This window comes from Pleurodeles waltl, chromosome 4_1 (genome assembly GCF_031143425.1).
Source record: "Pleurodeles waltl isolate 20211129_DDA chromosome 4_1, aPleWal1.hap1.20221129, whole genome shotgun sequence".
In the NCBI taxonomy this organism is placed as follows: Eukaryota; Metazoa; Chordata; class Amphibia; order Caudata; family Salamandridae; genus Pleurodeles; species Pleurodeles waltl.
This window is the reverse complement of record NC_090442.1, coordinates 797,737,000-797,758,565: the sequence shown is the minus strand read 5'-3', so window position 1 is coordinate 797,758,565 and position 21,566 is coordinate 797,737,000.

The following is a 21,566-nucleotide window of genomic DNA, read 5'->3' as shown; positions in this document are numbered from 1 at the left end:
TCGAGATCTGCAAACTGATTTCTTAGGTGTTAAACATTTATACACTCGGGACAATAAAACGCATCTGGTCATCAGGGTAATACTTGGTGCCATTGGGTTTACATATGTCACCTTTAATGAGGGTGAGACAGTCCCGATAGCATACAAGTCACACTTGTATTCTGCTGCAGAACAACGATTTGCACAAACTGAGAAAATACTCACTGCTGTACAGATGGCTGTGATTACAGAAAGACCTCTTGCCCAGGGCCAACGCATTATTGTCGTTTCTCCAATTCCAGCCTTAGAGGCTGTTACGAAAGCAAGTGTTCCTAATTCGAAAGCTTTACACCCGCGATGGATACAATGGGCTACGTCTTTGACAGCCACTGATGTAGATTACATATTTGACCCTAAACTGCAGACTCAAGAACTTCTTCAATATGAAATGGAATACCCAGTTCCCGCTGGCACGTTGCCTATTGACCAGTATCAAGTGGTCATGTATACAGATGGCTCTGCACAGCCAGCGGTTGGGACTAAACAACAGTATTCTGCTGCATGTGCGGTGGTGAGCGGCACTATGGAGGGGGAAGTGTTCTGCCCCCGACATACTTACACGCAGACCTTAGGAGATTGTACGGCACAGTTGGCTGAGCTCAAGGCTCTATTGTTAGCCTTGGAATACGCGGATCCGGCGATACTTACCTTGCTGGTCTGTGACTCCTACTACTGTGTTCAGTCTTTCAATGAATATTTGTACTACTGGAGGTTGAATGGGTTCAGAGATTCCAAAGGCAACACCATTAAACACAAATTGCTGTGGGGGAAGATTGCGAATCTGAAAGAAACGCTTCCTAAAGTCCATGTTGTACATACACTTGGACACCAGCGCGTTGGAATACACGTTGCTGGAAATACTTTGGCTGATGAAGCCGCAAAATCGACAGTGGCAGTTGCCACTGTGGCTGCAGTGACTCGTTCGAGTTCCAAACCAGACACCGAGATTTCGGCTGCCATAAAAGCTACAGCTGATGGCACGCCATTTCCTAAAGGATTCCTTTATAAATATAGTTACTGCCTGGGTAGTATGCTAAACACTGTTGTTAAAATTCCAGGCGTTGGTGTACGTGAAATGCCCAATAAAGTTGAGAGACCTCGATTAATATCTGCAGCGCATGAGGGGGCGGCATCTGCACACGCTTGTGTGGCTGCCACGATTTAACTTTTACAGGCTCGTTACTGATGGCCTGGTCTCTATAAAGAGACAAAGCAGTATGTCCTTTGTTGTGACGTCTGTCAACAAATTAAAGCTTCGACGGCTAGACGCCCGCAGCAGACGCCCCTTCTGATTTCAAATAAACCTTTACAGTGTATGTACTTGGATCATTGTGGTCCGCTGACGCCAGATAGTGCATACAAATATATATTGGTTGCTGTAGATTCGTGCTCCCGATTTGTGTGGGTCTGGCCACAGCGCTCGACTGACGCTCGGGCTGTTATTAAAGATTTGCGCATCTTTGTCGATATATTTGCAGTTGCGGCTTTTCATTCGGACCAGGGCCCTGCTTTTGCCTCTAAGGCATTCAGGAACACCATGGCTTCGTTGGGGGTTCAACTCCAGTTCTCGTCTCCATTTCATCCCGAGGGAAATTCTGTCGTGGAGCGTTTGAATCGTGATTTAAAGTAATCCTTAACGGCCAGAGTTATAGGTACGGGTCGTAGTTGGCTAGCCCACCTGTATGGAGTACAGAGAGCACTTAATAACTTGCCTAGAAGGTCCCTGGGGGGTCGTACTTCATTTGAGTGCCTGTTTGGAACACAAATGTATGTTCCTGATCTAGATGGTCCTGGTGTGGAGACGGCAAATACACCCTTTGACATAAATGATTGTGTCACTGTTTTACAGGATTTACACCAATGCCGTGAAGATAACTCTTCTGCAAGTGCTGCCTCCACAGGAATTAAGGATGAGCCAGTAACGCCTACTGGTTGGATTCCCAGGATTGGGGACTTTGCGTGAATAGGTTGCAGTAAAAAAAGAATTTGGTCCTTCTTATCGGGTCCCTGTCCCTGTGTTAGGGATTAGCGGCACGAGAACTGTAATTTTACCGCCACTGCACGGGGCCAAAGGAAATCGCTTTGTTTCCATTGATAATGTCAAGTTAGAACATGTGGCCGATTCTGCACAGCAGACCAAGAGGGACACCTAGTAGTTCCGGAATCTCTCTCACTGCTGGGGAAGACGTCCCGCTGCAGGTGATTTGCACCGATGCTATTTCCTCTCCGAGCTTGGGGAGGGTGGAAGCTGATCTTGCGATTGTTCCACAGACGGCGAATAATTTGGAATCTTTTGATCAAGTTGCTGTACGTTCTAATGATGTTACTGAACATGTGGTTTATAGCGTGCCGAGGCGAGAGCCACCATCTGCTTCTTTGTTCACGGTTGCACCTTTTGCAAGAACTGCCTCTGGCTGCTTCAACGACACTGATGATACCTTGTCAGACTCCACGTCCTCTCATCTTCAGCCCGGGGTCCACGTAAGCTACTGTGTTGGCTTAAACACACATATTTTGTTTTTCCTTGGAACTATCTGTTGCTTTTTATGACTGTAATGACTCTTTTCTTGTGGTTGGGATTTGTGGTTACCTTTTTTTGGTAATACATGGTCATTTTCTTCCTGAACGATCTGACATTGAGCACGTGGAGACGGTGTTGAAACCACATTTTTCGTCTCATATGGTCCGAAGAGACTGGTCCTATGTGAACATTTCTGCAGTACCGATTCCGGATGGGATTGTGTGGGATAAAGTGATGTTTGATATATATGGTCCCACTGAATTGATTCAAATACCATATGTTCTCAAGTTATCAATGAATTATATTGTTATACCAGGCATTGTTTCTGATGATTGGGATGTGAAGACAGTAGATTCTATGCTGACAGAATTGCAATATTATACTGTCTATGACGATGAAGATGCTTACCTATTTAGAGATAATCATGGTGACATGTTTTGCTACAATTATTATGGACACCACTTTATTCATAAAGCGAGTAGCCCTAAATCGATATTTGAATATGTGCAATGGGAACATTGCCCGACTCCTTCACCGGGGAGTTCTAAAACGTATTATGATAAATTTACATATTTTTCTGGGCATAATCAACAGAATGCTAAGTCTTACTATTTTAAAGTTACTCCGCATGCTAATAAGCAAATGTTATTGACCGATACTAAATTACTGTATTCAAATTTGTTTGTATCTAAACTTTCGGTTGAAGGGTATGAATATTGGTCCAAAACTGTTGACTTGAAAAGTGTCTGGGGAACGATAAATTGGCAAATGCGAGGCAGGGACACTTTATTTAGGGCGTGTATTATTCCTGTCCAAATGATTTTCCTCAATGACACTGTGCAACAGACTAGCTGTTTGGGCTTAGCAACAATTGGAAATTTGAATTTGCCTAGTATACCTGTCCCTTCAAAATTGGACAATTGGCAACGATATGTTAATGCCACGTTTAGTGAGCTTACACACTGGGTCCAGAATGGTACGCTTAACACTTCATTGATACCTCTGGGCGGGTGGTTATTATGGCCCATAGACACTAATGGGTGTCATCAGCGTTTTGTCACCTCTTCAGGGGGGTTCGGGACTAGTAGGGCAGACCCTCGCTACATATCACCAGAACATGCTGATATCATTACTACATACAGGGTGGGGAAGCTTTGTCAGCAATGGTTGAAGTCATCCACGCTGGATGCAGTTAAGTCACATCTCACGTTACTGTCTAATGATACTGACTTACAAGATTTTTTGTCAGGACCAGGAATGCCGCGGAAGAAACGTTTTCTATATGAAGTGTATAATGCAATTTACTTCATGTTTGAAACACATTCCAGTGGGTAGATATGAACGGTTGGGAGACAGTTACATACACGAGGTGTGGGAGCTTCCCTTTCTGTACAGATGTATTAATGGTTTGAGGGAGGTTTTTCTTAGCGGTAGCGAATGCGAAACTTCTGTCAGCCATTCCATGGTTTGTAAACAGCTGTCCTTGCACGGGGCGTGTAATTTCTCGATTGCTAACTTAGATTGTTATCTGAAGGGAGTTCCAGTCCCAGCAATTAAGAACACTTTCCAGGTGCTTTCAAACGGCAGTTACGTCCTTCTTAACAGTGAACCCTGTTGTGGCATGCATGCCGGAATAGTTTACGTAGTCGTTGTCACCAAGGCCGTTACGTGCTGCAGGAATGTGTTGTTTTCCCCCCACTCAAATTAGGGAGGTAGCGGACATCTGGCCTCATATTGCTACTTCCAAGGTAAATTTCGACAAGTTGAGTCGACTAAAGGCTCTATTGTTTCAAAAGCATGTGGGCCTTACATCTGCTAGCGCGACCTACGCACTTCAGGTGGCAAGGTTATCGGCGGAAATACAGTCCCTTTTAAATACTAACTTTCCGAGTCACTTTGGTGAACTCGTGGGACGTATATTTAATGCGTCCAGCACTGCTGGAATTGCACATTTTTTTAAAGCCGTTGGTGTTGGTTTTGCTCACACCTTCTCTTCTATATTCGGTTTAATACCTTCGGCTATTCACTCTATTTTCTGAAGCATTTTTGGGGGTTTCCCGATTACTTTGGCTTTATTGGCTGGGATTTTGCTGTTGCTGCTGTTCTTCCGCAATGGCTGTCCCGCCGCGACGAGATCCCATATTGGCGCTCCCGTCAGCGCAGCTGTGTCGTGAACGCATGATGCAGCATTTTGGAGCGACACTCCTTGGACAATTGGAGTGTGACTGGTCTTTGACATTCCGGCCGGTTTTGGATTGTGTGCAACCCGTGTTTCGGTGCCTTTGGTGCTCGTTTGAACATGCACTGGCTCTCTGTCTCTCACTGCAGCGCCCCCCAGTGGTCGATACTGATCTGTTGATGTTCCCGATTAGGGCTCATTTCCAGACTTGTGCACTACGGTTGCGTTTGCTTTGTGAGGCAGTTTATGAGATTCCCTTCCTGGAGGAAGATGGTATTGTCTCATTCATAGGCCCTGCACGGGGTGCCGCCCTGAATGGTTTTGGGGCTTTGGAACACACCTGCTCCAATGTACTTTTTGGCGTGGATCTTCCAATATTGACATATATCGAAGTGGAGGAACTCCTGCTTTCTATTGCTTCTGTCTGACAATTGGATTTTTTTTGTTTTTAAATACAAATTGGCATTATGTTGAATTTGGCTTTATCGTCACATGCTTCTCAAATTCATGACTTTGTTGTCCTCTGACCTTGTCGAAATATATATTTTGATGTATTGTTGAAATCTGGGGCATACTTTTATATTATTGGAACCACTTGCTACCGACAAGGGGAGAGTGTAGTGTGGTCAGTTTTACGTATCCTTTGCGTATTAGCTTCAGGGTTTAGGCCTTTGTGCATTTTGCCCTGAATGTATTTTATTCCTTTGCTCGCAGCTTAGAGCCTCTGTGCACTTTGCTCTAAATGCTTTTATTCGGCTTCGTACTGTTATTTTTCAAATAGCCAGTTCTACCGTCTTGTTTTATTTTTTATATCACACTGTTTAGCCTACTTCAGCACTGGAGTTCTCCATAACACGTTCCTGTTCACTCTGTGCTTCAGTCAAGGATACAGTCTGGTACATTGCCGATAGACGTGGTAGGAGTTTAGTCTTTGGCATTCCTGCGTAGGGACATTTTGTGATCACGTTGACATGTTAGTTATAAAAACACTTCCTTGTCCCAATACACGCAAGAGGGAGATTCCGACCAGGGAACCACAAGTAGACTCTGACTGCCTCGTTGGAGATGCTGAACCAGATCACAGGCCTTTGCTCAGGTATGAGGGCTGATGTCTCCCCAGGGATTCAGAAAGGCAAGTTAGAAGCTTAACATGTTGTGCTCAAAATAGAACTAGCTGAGAGAGAGTAGAAATTGTTAAACACCATGATAGCGTTGTTCTTATGTTTCACTCTTCTCATGACTATTTCAATCCTACTGTGTTGTATGGTTCTGGTTATTGCGGCTCATGCCTTAATATCTAAAATGCAGTCGTTTTATTAAAACATTATATAAAACTTATACTGCCTTTGTCATTTGTATATGAGATCATATTGTAAATGAGAGAGTTGGTTTGGATCTGCGTGACCACGAATTTCCTGAGAAGTTCCAAAGATGTCATGCGCTCGGCTGCCCAATCATCTCTTCCCTTTTGGAGAAATGAGGCACTGCTAGTTAGCCGGAGCAAAACCGGGTTTAGGGTGACAGAGGTCCTTCCAAGTGGGTCCGACTCAGTCCCCCACATCGTGAACGATCCTGCTGCCTAGAAATCCAGTAGTCTCATTTAGGATAATGAGAGCCCACGTGACACCTCAACCACCACCTCACCTTCTACGTACCAAACAGACAACTCCATTCTTCCTAGCGTGCCCTCGCAGCCATTACAAAGATCTAAAAAAACACAGCAGGAGTAAGATCCTTCTCCTACCTCGCAGTCCAGACATGGAATATGCTACCTCCCAATCTCAGACAGACCACATCACTGAAACAGTTCAGGAACGACCCCAAGACCTGGCTATTCGATTAAGCAGCACGCCTGCATACATCACCTAGAGACCCAACAGGTGACTAGCCACGCTTTAGAAATACCAATTGATTGATTGATTGAGATTGTAGCCTGCTTCTCATCTTTATGAATGAGGAATCACTTTTAATAACCTCTAGGGAACCTGGGTCAAAATATATATCCCTACATTAAGGAATTCAAACCACTTATCCTAAAAACAGGTTTATGTTTCCAGATTTGGTTACTTTACCTACTTATTGAACTATGGAACACTTCCCATTTTGACTGTCGCACTTTTTATCATTGCCAGCATTTCTTTTTGCTTTAGCTTGATTTAGGTGGCATCAATGAGGTGGACCCAAATAAATTAACTAACTTTTGGGAGGAGGGTGAAGGTATGATTCTAGATTAGTGCACACTTGTGAACATTGATGGAACTATTCCATAATTACAGTAAATGCATTACCCAACTTTACAAAATTGGCTATTTCTGGTAATCTAGCATTTGGCTTTTGAGATTTCATTTGTTTCTACCAGTAGCAATGGTTCAACTTATTGGTACAGGTATATCAAATTAAGGTATTAATTGTAGATCTGTGTTTGGTTCTAGTTGTTTTGTGAAACCCAGTTTATCTAAAATCCTTTAAAAGTTCATTTTCCCAAATAATTGTTTTTCAAACATGTACTGTTTTTGAAATTGTGAACCAGAAAGAAAAAACAGTTGATTCTAATACAGGAAGGAAGACAAGGACACAGTGCAAGCGAGCTGAAATTAAGCTGTTGGCCTCCTGTAGCTCCATCACAAACACACGGGATATGGTAGCAATAACGGATCTATGCTGCATAGATACAAATAAGTGCTACCAATGTCAATAGGCCTGTTTTTGTAAATCATCATGGGTACTCAGTCAGGTATGGAGTTAGGCATTCAATAAGTCACTATACATGCACCCTGGCTCACATTTTGGCACTCATGAGTCTAGTCACCTGCCCGCTGATTTTTTCTTGCATTTATCTACTTACATGAACACAATAAACACACATACAAACTCCACAACACATTCAATAGAATAAACGTAAACAAATAAAATAGGCTGTCCACCAATCATATCAGGCATAAATTTGCAATAGCAAATAAAAATAAACATAGCAGCAGGTGGCCATCTTGCAATGATATTGAGCATGGTATTTTGCTGCTTTGAAGTTCCAGAATGACTGCCATGTTTAGAACCAATGTGTTGGCCATCTTAGAATGATAAATTAGTGAACAATGGAAAGTAGCATTCCATGAAAGACAGTGGCCTGATGTGGAGGTTGTGGCCTTGTGAAGTGTGGTGCATTGTAGATGTAATCAACAGTGAACAAGCACCTTGTTTGCACTGTGTGGGAAGCCCTACTGTGCTTCAAAAATAATAAAAATATAAGAACTAAAGAAATGAAAGGGAAAATGGAAAACTGGAGAACTGGCCTGTCAGTCCTGACATTGAAGTGCACTCATTTTTGGATAGATGTACACATGATCAGAGAAATGTTGCCACCAACAGAGCAACAGAGCCAGTGTCTGAAGCAGCTGTCTCATTGTCCCATGATAAATGTCATCATGGATATAAGTTCAGTGCTTCATACTTTGGCTCTATTGCATTGGCCCTATTGCCCTGTGAGTGACAACATTTTCCTGATCTGATTTCATTCCTTCTTTTCTTTGTATTTGTTTATCTGACACACACATACACACTTTTACATAAATAGTCTGCTGCAGGAAAACATGTTTGGCTCTCTCACTGACCCTTGCTCACTCATGCTAGAATACCATTATAAATCACCGCGGACAACTCGGCATCCATATCTATCTCAGACATAGAAGTTAAATTTCAAGATGCTGATGAAGTCTTCTAAATTCATGATCTCAAACCTATAATTTCATACATTTCTACACAGTCATATTATATCCAATACCAAAAAAACTATGCACAATCCCACACCCTGTTATGTTCCCTCATAGAGCCAGTGGCTAAAGCAGCTACCTCATTTTCCCATGCTGAATGTCATCATGGGTGTAAGTGAAGTCCTTCATCCTTTGCGCTAGTGTATTGACTCTATTGCCTTGTACCTTCAACAGAGAAAACTATGCATTTGTAATACAAATCTGTGAAGACTGTCATATCATATTGTGCTATAGGTGAGAGGCCAGAGTTTGTGATGCAATATTTACAACTACTGGATAGTGGAATGGTCAGGATTTTGATATGTGGATAGAAATGGTAAAACCCCAGATGGACTTAATTTTGTTGAGGAGCTATCAGTACACATTAAATTATTTGCATGCTACATCAATAATCCCCTGCTGCTATCTGTGTACCCAATCCTTTTTCTTCACCTTAGACATAGAGGTTTTCACTAGGATATATACCTTCTTGAACCAACCAAATGTGGATTGTGGGCCATGTTTACTGAGGATAAACAACAGACACTTAACATTAAAGATTTTACTGTTTCTAGCCACATAACAAATGTCTGGCCAGCCTGCTATCTAATAGCAGTAAATATTGCATCAGTTACTCAGCTTCTTACCTATTTCAGAACATGACGTGACAGTCTTCACAGATTAAATTTGAACTATGGCATCTCCCATAATGTTTCCCAATGAATCAATCAGGCCTATAGCCTTTATCATTGGATTATCATTGTGTTGTTATCATAACCAACTGTATTTGAAGATGAGTGTTCCCACAAGGCCACCTACGGGTGTACCGTAATACAAACACAAATATGTACAAAATTGCAGCTGTCTAAACTGCATAAAATCCCTTTTTAGACTGCCTTACAAAGGATTATCACACTGAAAATCTTCTATCCCCCACAGTTTTCAAGGAGGTCACTAACACCAATAACCTTGAATATTGTGGTGATCTGTGAAAACTAATTTAACAAAGTACCTACCCTTAGGCATTTACCACAGTTTAATAACAATCCAACATTAAAAATCTAGGGGCACATTTAGTAATCTTTCATGCAACAGAGGGCAGCAAGCAAAGTTGTGTGAAAGGGAGAGAGCAGAAATATTCCACATTTACAAAGAGCATTTCCACCTTCCATGTGCTGGCACACTGTGTGCTGCATAGAGCCAACCCAGGCAGGATTCTTTTTGTTGAGGGAAGGACACCTTCCTCCACTGAAACAATACTAGAGCATTTTCCTCTTTCTGTGTGTGCTGCAGAATACAGGACCCTGTGAAAAGGTAAATAATAATGAGAAATCATGATATTTCTCCTCATTAAGCCTCATTTGGGAAAGTGTAGCATGTTAATGCATTTTGCTAGCTTTAGTAAATCTGTGAATGTTCTAAAATCCATGAATGGATGCATGGGAATGCCCATACTCCAACCAGGGAATACCTTCCCAACTCAAGGTAATGCAAAGGATAGCACTGCTTTGTATTACTTTGTATTTACTAATCAATGCAAAGCCATGCAAAGTGGCTTTGCATAGTCTTGTAACTACCTAAAAAGGATTTTGTTTCAGGAATGTGACCCTGAAGCAAAATCATGGTAAATCTGCCCCTATTGGTTTTAACCCATGCTTTTAAAAAAGGAAGTCAAGCCTACTGGCTTTCTCAGAAATGTTCCCAATAAACAGATCAAGCCTATGAAATCTAATGCAACATTTCCCAATGAAACGATGAGGCTATGGCCTTTACGTTTGGCCTGATACCATAACCCTCAAAGGCATACTGAAGTGAGCGTTTGTTAGCTACCATCATGAATAGAGTTACAAAATCACAAACATATACACTTGGCAAAACAATAAACAAATCTAAAAAGGTCCTAACAAGGATTATAATAATGAAAACCTTCTACTCCAAGGGATTTGTCACACAGAATGTTGGACACAGCTCCCTTGGCTATTGTGATAATCTGTAAGATTTCACGTAACAAAATATCTGTCTACAGTGTGTATCACACTGACAGTTAAACAAATTCCGGCTTCAACAAATGTTTTTCACAATAAATATTGAAAGTCTGATGCCTTTGTCATCATGTTTTATAATAAACAGATCAGACCTTTGACTTGGACACAATGTTTACTAATTAACCTGTCAGGCCTGTACACTTTATCAGCTTCATTCCAGGATAACCAACTCAAGCCTACTGCATTGAAGGTAAGCTTTCCAACAAGGCAACCGTCAAGCATACAGTTACACTATTAGAAATGTAAACAGTCTTTTTTCTTTATTGGAAAAGTATCAAGAGATAAAATGTAGTCAGCACAAGAAAACAATATTTCACTTTGATAACAATCAAAAGGCAAACGTATTTAAATAAATTACAAAATAGTGCAATGTCATACATGCATAAGCAGATTGATTTGTAAAATGTCTAAATTATTTAAAACCTCAGGTACTCGGGCATGCTAAGAACAAAGCCTTCCCTAACTGGAGCCCACAATCTTCTCAATTTTTGTTTTTTTGCGTTGTAATAAATGATTGTAAATTTCAGGTCACAGCTGAAAATAAACTTGTGCCAGCAAGCCCTTGGATCACGAAGTTTACTCTGCAATCATTCCCCAACAATGCACAATCTGGCCACTGTAACTTTATAGAAGTACATCAAAACCTGATTAAACCAAATAGAACTTAGATGGATGAATACAAGAAGCTTGGGGTCATAATCAACTTTTCATTGTAATACATTTTTTAGCTTATAAAGCACAGAAGCCCAAAATAAATGGACAGAGGGGCAAGTGGCTATACTTTGGTTCCCTTTGGTCGCCGTCAAACCTAAGTTCTTATTCCACTTATTTACTAATTGCTGAAAATGTTTCGTATTGGTGTGTTGTACAAAGTACTAATGGACTGAAGTTTAGGCAGGTAACAAAACTGCTCCAAAAACAGACTGGGGAACATAGAGACATAGAGATATCCTAAGCCTGCAAGTGGGCAACAAAATCTGTGAACTGGAGATATTTAAAAGAGACCTGCGGTGTGCCCCTTGAAAACCCTATAGTGTTTGGAAATAGCAAAATTATTCGTTAGGGAACAGATGGCCAAATTGTTTAATGTCTAACTGATCTCCAAATTGTAAATAGCGCTCATGCAGAGACAATGGAAAATTGACGTTATGCCCAAGGGAAGTATAGTGACTGAAAATGGAAATACTGCAATATGTCCAAATTGAGGTCCAAACCTTATTATAAACAGCCGTTTACAACATAGTGCATCTAAAGTAGAGTGTATAGATCAGGCTCTGCACTGTTGGTGAAGTGCAATTGAAACATCCGATACTCTGGAAACAGATAAGGGAGCTGTCCTTCATCCCTGCCCATAACAGTCAGATTCAAAGCCAAACTGAAGAAAGAAAATACAGCCGGAGTGGAGAATGGCCTTATCGCCCATATCACGAGGAAGCTGTAAATACCGTATGACACAACAGGATTTATTAAATCCCCATACAAATCCCTGCCAGCTAGTCTCAACCATATTGGGAATATATAGGGGGTCATTCTCCCGCCGCCCGCCAAGCGGGAACCGCCAGAAGACCGTACCGCGGTCAAAAGACCGCGACGTTCATTCTGAGTTTCCCGCTGGGCTGGCGGGCGACCGCCAGAAGGCCGCCCGCCCGCCCAGCGGGAATCCCCCTTCCACGGGGATGCCGGCTCCGAATGGAGCCGGCGGAGTGGAAAGGGTGCGACGGGTGCAGTTGCACCCGTCACGATTTTCAGTGTCTGCTATGCAGACACTGAAAATCTCTGTGGGGCCCTGTTAGGGGGGCCCTGCAGTGCCCATGCCATTGGCATGGGCACTGCAGGGGCCCCCAGGGGCCCCACGACACCCGTTCCCGCCAGCCAGGTTCTGGCGGGCTGGCGGGAAGGGGGTCGGCTTTACCGCCGCGGTCAGAATTGGCCTGGATGCACCGCCAGCCTGTTGGCGGTGCATCCGCGGTCCCTGGCCCTGGCGGTCTATGACCGCCAGGGTCGGAATGACCGCCATAATGCTTTAAACTGGAGGAGGTACAAGAACCGAGGCAAAATGACAATTTTAATCAAATTGCAGTGGCTAAACAACCCCAGAGGAAACTTATCCTATTTTGAGAAAAATGTCATGGTGTCATGATAGAGCCTCACTTAGTTAAGCTCAACCAAATTCTACCAACAAGGAGATATACCAATCCCTAAATAAGTAGCGTCCTTGACATGGCAGGAATTTACAGGGCCCACAACTGATCTGGTTATAACTTGTTTTTTGCCAATTTTGCCATTATTTAACAAGTTCTTGAGCAGGGGATGACGAAAGGAAGGCAAAGTCATTCGCATAAGCCACTACCTTGTCCATTAACTGATTTATACACAGAAGAGGTATGGTATACAGAAGCTTAAGTCTCTGGGAAAGGCTCGAAGTATAACGGAAATAATAACGGGGACAAAAGGTATTGCAGTCTATACCGTGTTGTAACATGACACTATCTGATATCTGGCCCACACTAACACTACAAGTGGATAGTGAAGTTTAAAGAATTTTTATTACTTTTAAACCTCTGTCCAATCCCAATTCTTGCCATAACCAACCACAGAAAGCCCTAGGAGACCCTGTTGAATGCTTTTTCACCATCCAGCGAAATCAGTCCTGCTGGCTCTCTCTGTGATTCTGGAACATCACGAACAGAAATGGCCATATTAATGTGAGCCGTAGTATCACATCCTGAAATAAATATGTGCTGGATGTCATCAACTTGAGTACTAAGTACCATAGATAGGCAATAGCAGATAGGAGTATAGATTTTTGTGTCTGTAGTCATTAAAGAGATTGTGTGGTAAGATCACAATTGTGAGAGTTTTTACCCTCTTTTAAGAAGATCGTAATATATGCTTCCCCTCAAGACGCAGTAACCAATTGCAAGAAAGCTGGAGACTTAATCAGCTCTTCCAATCCAAGCACAATAATAGCAGAGAAAGTTTATAAAACTCTAGAGGAATAGGATCAGGGCCCAATGCTTTTCCTGAGGCTAACTGGGTGAACGCTTTCCTAATTTATATGTGCGTGATAGAGGCTTCTACCATCTCATATTGAGTGGCCGATTGGATGGCGGCATACAGCTGATCTCTACTGGGCTCCGCTCCACTATTCTGTAGAACTGAGGGGAGCGGTCTCATACCAGTAGCGCTTCTGCTACTCGTCAGCTTGCTAATTGCGATTCCTGGGGTTCACCTGTCCAGTCTCACTTTTTCTTGCCTGCATTCCAGTTGTGGGAGCTTCAGGTGTGTAGGGAGGCATGGTGATGTGCCTGCTTCATGTTGGGCCAACAGCCAACAGCCAGTGGATTGGCAAGTTCCCGTCATGCTCCCAGGCAGTCCTCAGAGAGTGGCAGGCCTCGAAAATCTGCAACCAGCCTCATTGGACAGACAACCAGGAGGACTGTTTTTGTACTTAAGCCAACACCAGTCCTGCAGGGCTCAGCTTCCACTGGCTCAGGGCAGGCCTGTCTGGTTGATATGGAGCCCAAAGCTGGGCTTAAGCCCAAACAGCCAAAGGAGCATACGGGGCCCAATTGTTATTAGTGGAATCCAAGGTGATTGAATGCCATAATCATCTTCAGAGGTCATGGAGCAGGAGCAGGCACAGGTCGGTCTGAGCAGGAAGTCTTTACCACTTGCAACTGAGACTGAGACCTAGACTGAGTGGCCATCAGTACAAGTACCATTTTCTCCCGATATATCTCTCCCCCCTACTGGTGTGGCCTTCAATTGAGCATGCTCCTCCCAGCATTAGAGGGCTCATACTGGTTCTTTTGCTGTGCCTGTCCTGACTTTGCACTAAGACTATGTCCAGAAAACAATTACTTATTTTTTTAGTAAAGGACCTAAGAGGCCCCATATGGCTATTTCAGGGTCTAGATTAACTGGAAAGTCTACCACAGTTTTGGGGGCATTTCACAGCTCAGCCTACCTCTTGTGGGGGCTGTCCAGCCTGTCCTTCCTGTCCAGCTCGATAGATCTTAGCGAGCAAATTTACTCCTCCGCTCATCCCCTGCAAAATCCCGCTTTCTTGTTAACCAGCTGCATGGAGCTGATAGTTCTTTGGGACAACTTTCCTCTAGTTTGGACCCGACTGGGCCCGCATTTGCTGGGGCTTTTGGAGCAAGGTAGTCAGCACCTCCAGTGAAGGAAGACCAAAGGTCTGTCACCTCTTGCATCAATTCAAGAGTTTGACCTCGATCTTTGTCTTATAATAATCTGTCTGCCCCTCCACTGCTGTCTCTGGCCACTAATAGTCCTTGAAATAGTGTTTTGTGCCTGACTCACAAGAAATACTTTTTTTCACTCTCAGACTTATGGATGGGGAGAGTTCTGTTTCTGGAGCTGGCTTGGACATCAAGTTGGAGCTTTGTACTGCTGCAGCTAAAAAAAAGTCAGCAAAGGGGGATACTGCAATATGCACAAGCTCTACCCAAACGTTATTCAGCAAGAAGGTGTGTGTTAAGGCTAGGGGTCAAAAAAGTAAGCAGGAAAGGTCAGCTAAAACCCCAAACAGCTCCACTAGGGGAGTGGGGGCTTTTGCTACTACACCCTCCATTATGCCACAAGAAGATGTGGGCAGGGAACTTTCCAAGACTGTGATTGAAGCCTTCAATAAGGAGGACTTCTATTGGTACCTGGAAGGCACATAATTTACACTGGTAAAACCCTGGGCTGAAAATATGGGGATGGGGAAAGGTTGAGCTTTTGAGAACCAAAGCCTTATTTGTAGAATGCCCCCTGCCCCCCTCTTTATCAGCTATCTCTGATCTTCTTCAAGTACATAGGGAGGAATACCGTGAGGACTTGCTGCCTTTGAAAGTAACACACTCCAAGATACAGATATCAGTGTGCAGGATGTCTAGAAACATGGACACCCTTCAAGAGAGATTAAGTGAGATGGAGAATTTATCCTTGGAACTGCAGGAATCTGTGCAGCATACACAGGCTCAGGTGGATGCCCATGTAACACGATTCAGTGATATCTTGCATATCTTGAAATTCATGGAAAATCATATGTGCCAAAATAACCTAAGGATACTGGGTATTTCTGAGGGGCAGGAAGGCGATGATGCCCAGTGGTACATGGTTCAATTATTCAGTCAGTCCTTTCCCCCTTGAAAGAATGGGATATGACTGTCAAGTTCAGCAGGCACATTGCTTTACCTTTTAGAAGCCCTCTAAGGGTAGAGCCTCTAAGTAGTCATGTGCAATTTATTTTTTTTGCCGCTAATTTTATTTTCCAGCAGCTATTGCATCAGCTTTCCCGATCTCGCAATCTGGTGAATTCCTGTAGGGTTGAATTTGCTGTGAGGACCAATTTTTCTTACAGCACAGTGGTGAAAAGGTGGCATCTGCGGGATTGGATTCCAGCCTTTGTTAAAATTGGTGCTACTGCTTCCCTCCTTAAGCCTGCTAATTTGAGAATACTTTATCAAGGTCAAATCTGTTTTTGTAAGATTTGTTTAAGGCTAAGATCCTTTTGGATTCTTGGAAATAAGCCTAATGACTGATGTGGTCTGATTTGCACCACAAATTTGCTGATTCATAGTTGTTTGGCTCCTTCATACACTTGCCTTTAGGATTTTAATATTTGGTCTTTTATGTGGCAGGGGTGGGCTTAGGATCTTTCCATGGGTGGATACTAATTAATGATCAGACAAAGCTTGAACACTGGCTTGGGAATGGTGGGAGGTTGTATTGAAAATCCTGGTTTCCTTTGGAAACCCGTGTTAGGCAAGGGGTTGGCTGGAGGTGTGGGTTGCTTGGGAGTGAAGGAGGTGGAGCTTAAAAATCTGAATATTCGGGGTTACATTGTAATTATGGCTTCAGGTGGGGATGGTTCTCAGACGGGAATCTAGGGTGAAAAGTGCATTAGTCCAAATCTGACCAGTTTGGCAGATATGTCATGGCAGATTTAGTGAGACATAATGGTCAACTTATGGTGTGTGGGGTATATGCATCCAACAAAGAAGATTCACGTCGTTTTAAATTTCTACGTGCTGAACTGAGCCAATGGTGACCACCCCCACTTCTTTATCTGTGGTGACTTTAATTTACCATTCATTCTACGAACTAATGCCACCTCTGTTTCACTGGTTGAGGAGTGCATGAAAAACTCCCATTCAGTGCTGAGGGAAGTTATTCAATCTCATGCTCTTACTGAAGTGTGGAGCTCATGTCATGGGCCCACACTAGGTTTTAAAATTTTATTTGGCACTACATGTGGTCCTCTCTCAGATCGATGTGATTCTTAGTAGTAGCACTTTTGTGCCTTTTCTTTCATTTAAGTTGAACCTGTGTATTGGTTCAGACAATAATGCTCTTTTTGTATTTATTTTACTGAGTTCCAGTGTGGTCATTACTTCTTCTTCTAGGTGGCCTTTTGACTTTAAATTGCTGATCAAGAAGCAATATCTGAATCATATGCCGGCCTATTTTCGGCTTCTCTTCTTTCAGAATAGAGATAGAAAATCTAAGAACACAATTATCAGCATTCAGGATTTGTCAGGCCAGATGTGGTTTGGCCCTGCTGCCATCTTATCTGTTTTTGGGGAATTCTGTGCCACACTCTATTATGAAGAGAGTCCTCCCTCATTTACTGTTATTATGGAGTACCTGAAGGTGAAATGTAAACAACATTAAAGCTGGCAAACCAAAGTACTAGGTCTTCTCAAAGGGCTTTATACAGCTTATCGCAGTGCAGTTCATTCATTCCCACGGTTTGCCAAAGGAGGTGGCTAACATAAAAACCGTTTCCTACTACTGTAAACTATGAAATTCCATGTAACAAAATACCACTTTACATATTCTTATAGAATAATAAGAACTCACCCTTAAATGCCTATTGATCTTAGCTTATCATTTTTTACAATGTATAAGTCAAGCCCACCAACCTTATAGAATTTTTTCATATTAAACAAGCCTAGCTTATAGACTTGGTTATTGGCTTGTCTCCATCACCAACAAAGCACCACCGTATAGAGTATAAACGTTCACATAATGAAATCAGAGAAGGATGAACACAATAATTATCTTGGGGTTGTTCAACAGCATCACAGTGGCATTTCTGTAACCTTGAAGGGCAAGCTGCAGCCATCACAGTGGCATGTCGGTGACAAACGTTCAAGGACAATTGCTGTGCTTGAGGAAGAGCTTGTCTCAGCCAATTTGATAAACAACTGATCATAACTGGCTTGGAGGGCTTTAGACACTGGGCTACGGGTTGACTGGGGCGTGAGCCCTGGTCAAGCAGCAGCTACAATCCTAAAATTAACCTGTGCTCAACATCTTGGTAGCTTGGCACAGAACAGTCAGGCTTGACTTAGAGGTAACGTGTAAAGTATTTGTGCAACTCCTTAAACGGTAAAACAGTGAAAACACCACATAAAAAGATCCCACATCAGGTTAGAAAATTAGAGCTTTATTTATTAAATAAATATAACAAGACTAAAATGACAAAAATCCAATCAGTAGAACGGGGATTATGATTTTTAATGAATAAACTGCAATATAGCAACTAAAAGCATAACACGCGAATCATGGCTCTTTGGTCATGCTGGACTGGGTCAAAGTCAATATTTGAGGTTGACTGCAATGGCACATGGGTCTGATACAGTCCCAAGTTAGTCTTCCTTCACAAGGTTTTTGCCAAAAGTCTTGTTTGCGTTGGAGAGCATCGCGACTAGCAAGGACAGCATCACAGTCGGTTGTCAGCATGGCACGAAGAGCAGGCTGGGTATCTCAGACGGGAGGGCTGGAACTTTGTGTTGGTGGTCATCCACTAGCGGTCAATGCTACTCTGTGAAGAGATGGGCTGGCTGTGGTTCACGCTGATTTTTGGTACGAGTAGCGTGGTCTCAGTGAGAACAGGCATGTTAGCAGTTGCAAAGAGCCCAAAAACTTGATTTTACGAGTGCTGACTCAGAACAAGGGTTCAGGATGTGAAGTGCACAAGCTGAGGTTCAGGATGTCACTACAGCTGGGTCCAAAGCTGGTTAGGGTACCTTTTATGTTCCTGAGGCTCAGATCAGGAGGCCAGTGGACTACACCTTAGAGTCACTCTGAGGTCCTGAGTTCAAGGTGAAATTTCAGGTCCAGTTCTTTCCAAGGATACAGGGCAGCAGTTCAGCACAGCAGGTCAGCCATTCCTTCAGATCAGCAGTCCAGCAGAGTGGCAGTCCTTGTAGCAGTCCTTCCTCCTGGCAGAGTATCAACAGTTCCAGAAGAGTTCTTAAGTGGTGGTGTCTGAGGTCGAGTATTTATACCCAGTTGTGCGCTGACGTGGGCCTATAACACTGATTGTGTAGCTGTGTTATATTTCATATCCGTGGAATGGTAAAACTAAATGCTCTTTATTGATAAAGTTTAACATTACTATTTTAGATATGCTACTTTTAGGAAGTGTAGATTTCTCGGCTCTTAGAGCTCTGCCTGCCTGCAGCTTGTCTACAATACAAGTCTCGGTGTGTGACAGCTATACTTTGTGCATTCCCTCTTGACAGCAACACACACAGGAAGGTTAGGTGTGTGAGATTGCTCATCTACATTAATCTACATTCTGATTTCTCTTCCTGAGCAGGAAGGGATAGTGGGTTTGACATTTACACCTGAGAAGGCAATGCCTATCCCCACATAAAGGGCGGATTACCCTAATGATAGCCTTAAACTAGGGCTGAGGAAGAAAGGATAATTATGCACTTCAAAGACCCTTTTTCGAAGTTACCCCATCATCAAAGGCACATTAGGGTATAAGTACTGGGTATGTAACCCCACCAAATGAGACACTTCTGGACCTACAAATGGATTCTGTCAGAGGAACTGCTGTGTTACATTGAGAACTGTTACTCTGCTCAATTGCTGACCTGGAAGGACCACTTTTCAATTGTACTGCCCCGCTGCATGCCGCTCTCTGACCCTGCTGAGGGAAAGCTTCCTTGCAATTGAAGTAAACTCCAAGGGTTTGCTGTCTTGCCTCCTGCTGCTTGAGACTCAGGGATATCACAGTCACTACCCCTGCTCCTGTGCCTGGTTCACTGGAAGTGGACCCAGACACTTGCACCAGTGAACAATTGGTGCATCTCCTGCCTGCTGGAAGTGGCAACCAACACATCAACCCTTTTGTGGGAGTAAGATCGGCGAATTGCACTTGGGGCAGGAGCAGCAGCTCCAGAGCCGCCACATTGACCAACGCATCCCCTCCTGCTAGAGGCGACACCCGGTGCATCAAAGAGGCACTTAAACCACTGCATCGCATCCATCGCTGAAGGACGTTCAACACATCCATTCAACAGCGTAGAGAAACCTGACTCATCAGCTTCGGAATCAACACACTGCAGCTTCATTGCTGGTCTTTGAAAACTAATGCATCACCACCAACACATGAGAAAAATCAACGCATCCTACAACTGCAGGAGTGACATTGACACATCTACCAATGCACTGACCCCACATCAAGTGTTTGCGACCGGTTTCAAGGTACTCTGTCCCCCATGCCTGCTCGGCTTCTGTACACAGCCCACGCTCCATTGAGGTTGGCCTGAACAATTGACTTTGCTCCTGTTCAGCATGACCTCATGTAACCCCTAACGCAATATTTGCTTCTAAGTGCGATTTTTACACTTCTAAAAATCATATCTCCACTTGTACTAATTGGATTTTTGTTGTTTTGGTCTTATTATGTTTGGAATCTAATAATCCATTCTTCTGAACTTGTGTGGGGTCTTTTTGTGTTGTTTTTATTGTGTTACTGTGTGTATGTGTTGCACACATACTTTAAACATTGCCTCTTTATATTAGCTTGACTGCTCTGTGCGAAGTTACTAGAGGGTGAGCACAGGTAGCCTCTAAGTGTGTATCTGAATTACCCTGACTGGGATTATGGTTCCTGCTTGTACAGGGTGCATGCTCTAACAACTAGAAGCCCAATTTCTAACACGCTCTTATCATGATTAACGGGGCTCACCATTTGTTTTCTGTTTACCCTTTTGATTTTACACGTATACTGTATTCTTAGTCCTTCCATCTCCTGAAAGTTATTTTTTTACTTTTCCTATTAGTTTTAAATGTCTGGAGGTTTTTTTATTTTCTTTATTATTGTTAGACCTGGTATCCTTGGCGTAGTTTCCCCTATCCTTTTGCCCTATTGTTTTGATGACCTCGTTTTTCCTGACTTTAGGACTTGGGGAACTTTACCACTGCTAACCAATGCTCAAGTGCATGGTAACATTGGCTTACACAATTGACATACTTATAAGTCCTTGTAACGTGCACTACTTGTTTCCAGGGACTGTGAACTAAATGTTACTGGTGGGCCTGCAACACTGACTGTGCCACCCACTTCAGAAGCCCTTTAGGGGAAACTGCGATGTCAAGTTAGGAAGTTACCCCTCTCCCTTCTAGCCAGGCTCAAAACTTCATTTTTAATACATGTGTCACCACTAAGGTAGGCCCTGGACATCCCCAAGGGCAGGGTGCAGTGTATTTAAAACACTGGACATGTACTTATAGGCTTTGCATGTCTAGGTAGTGAAAAACTCTTAAATTTGTTTTTCACTATTGCAAACCCTATCCCTCCCATAGCTTAACATTGGGATTGTCTTATTACATTATATAAAAGTAATTTCCAATTGGGAAGAGATGCCCCCCGAATTTGGTGTCTCTGGAATCACAATTTCAAATCACAACTGATGGTGAAGTCGGATTTTAAATTGTAATTCTGAAAAATACCCCTTTTAGAAAGTTGGCATTTCTTACCTTAAATCATTTAGTGCCTTCTTCCCCTCTCTGAATACGTCTGTTTGGGTGAAAGCTTGGCTCTTCTGCATTTCCTTCAGACTGTCACACACAAAGGGAGCTTAGGTGTGACTGATGGGCCATCAACATCCTGAAAACTAGAGCCATGGCAGGAAGGGCAGGGACTCTGTGTGTGTACTTCAAAGGCCTCTCTTTGAAGTCTCTCCACTATAAGAACTGGACTTCTGACCCCACCAAATCAG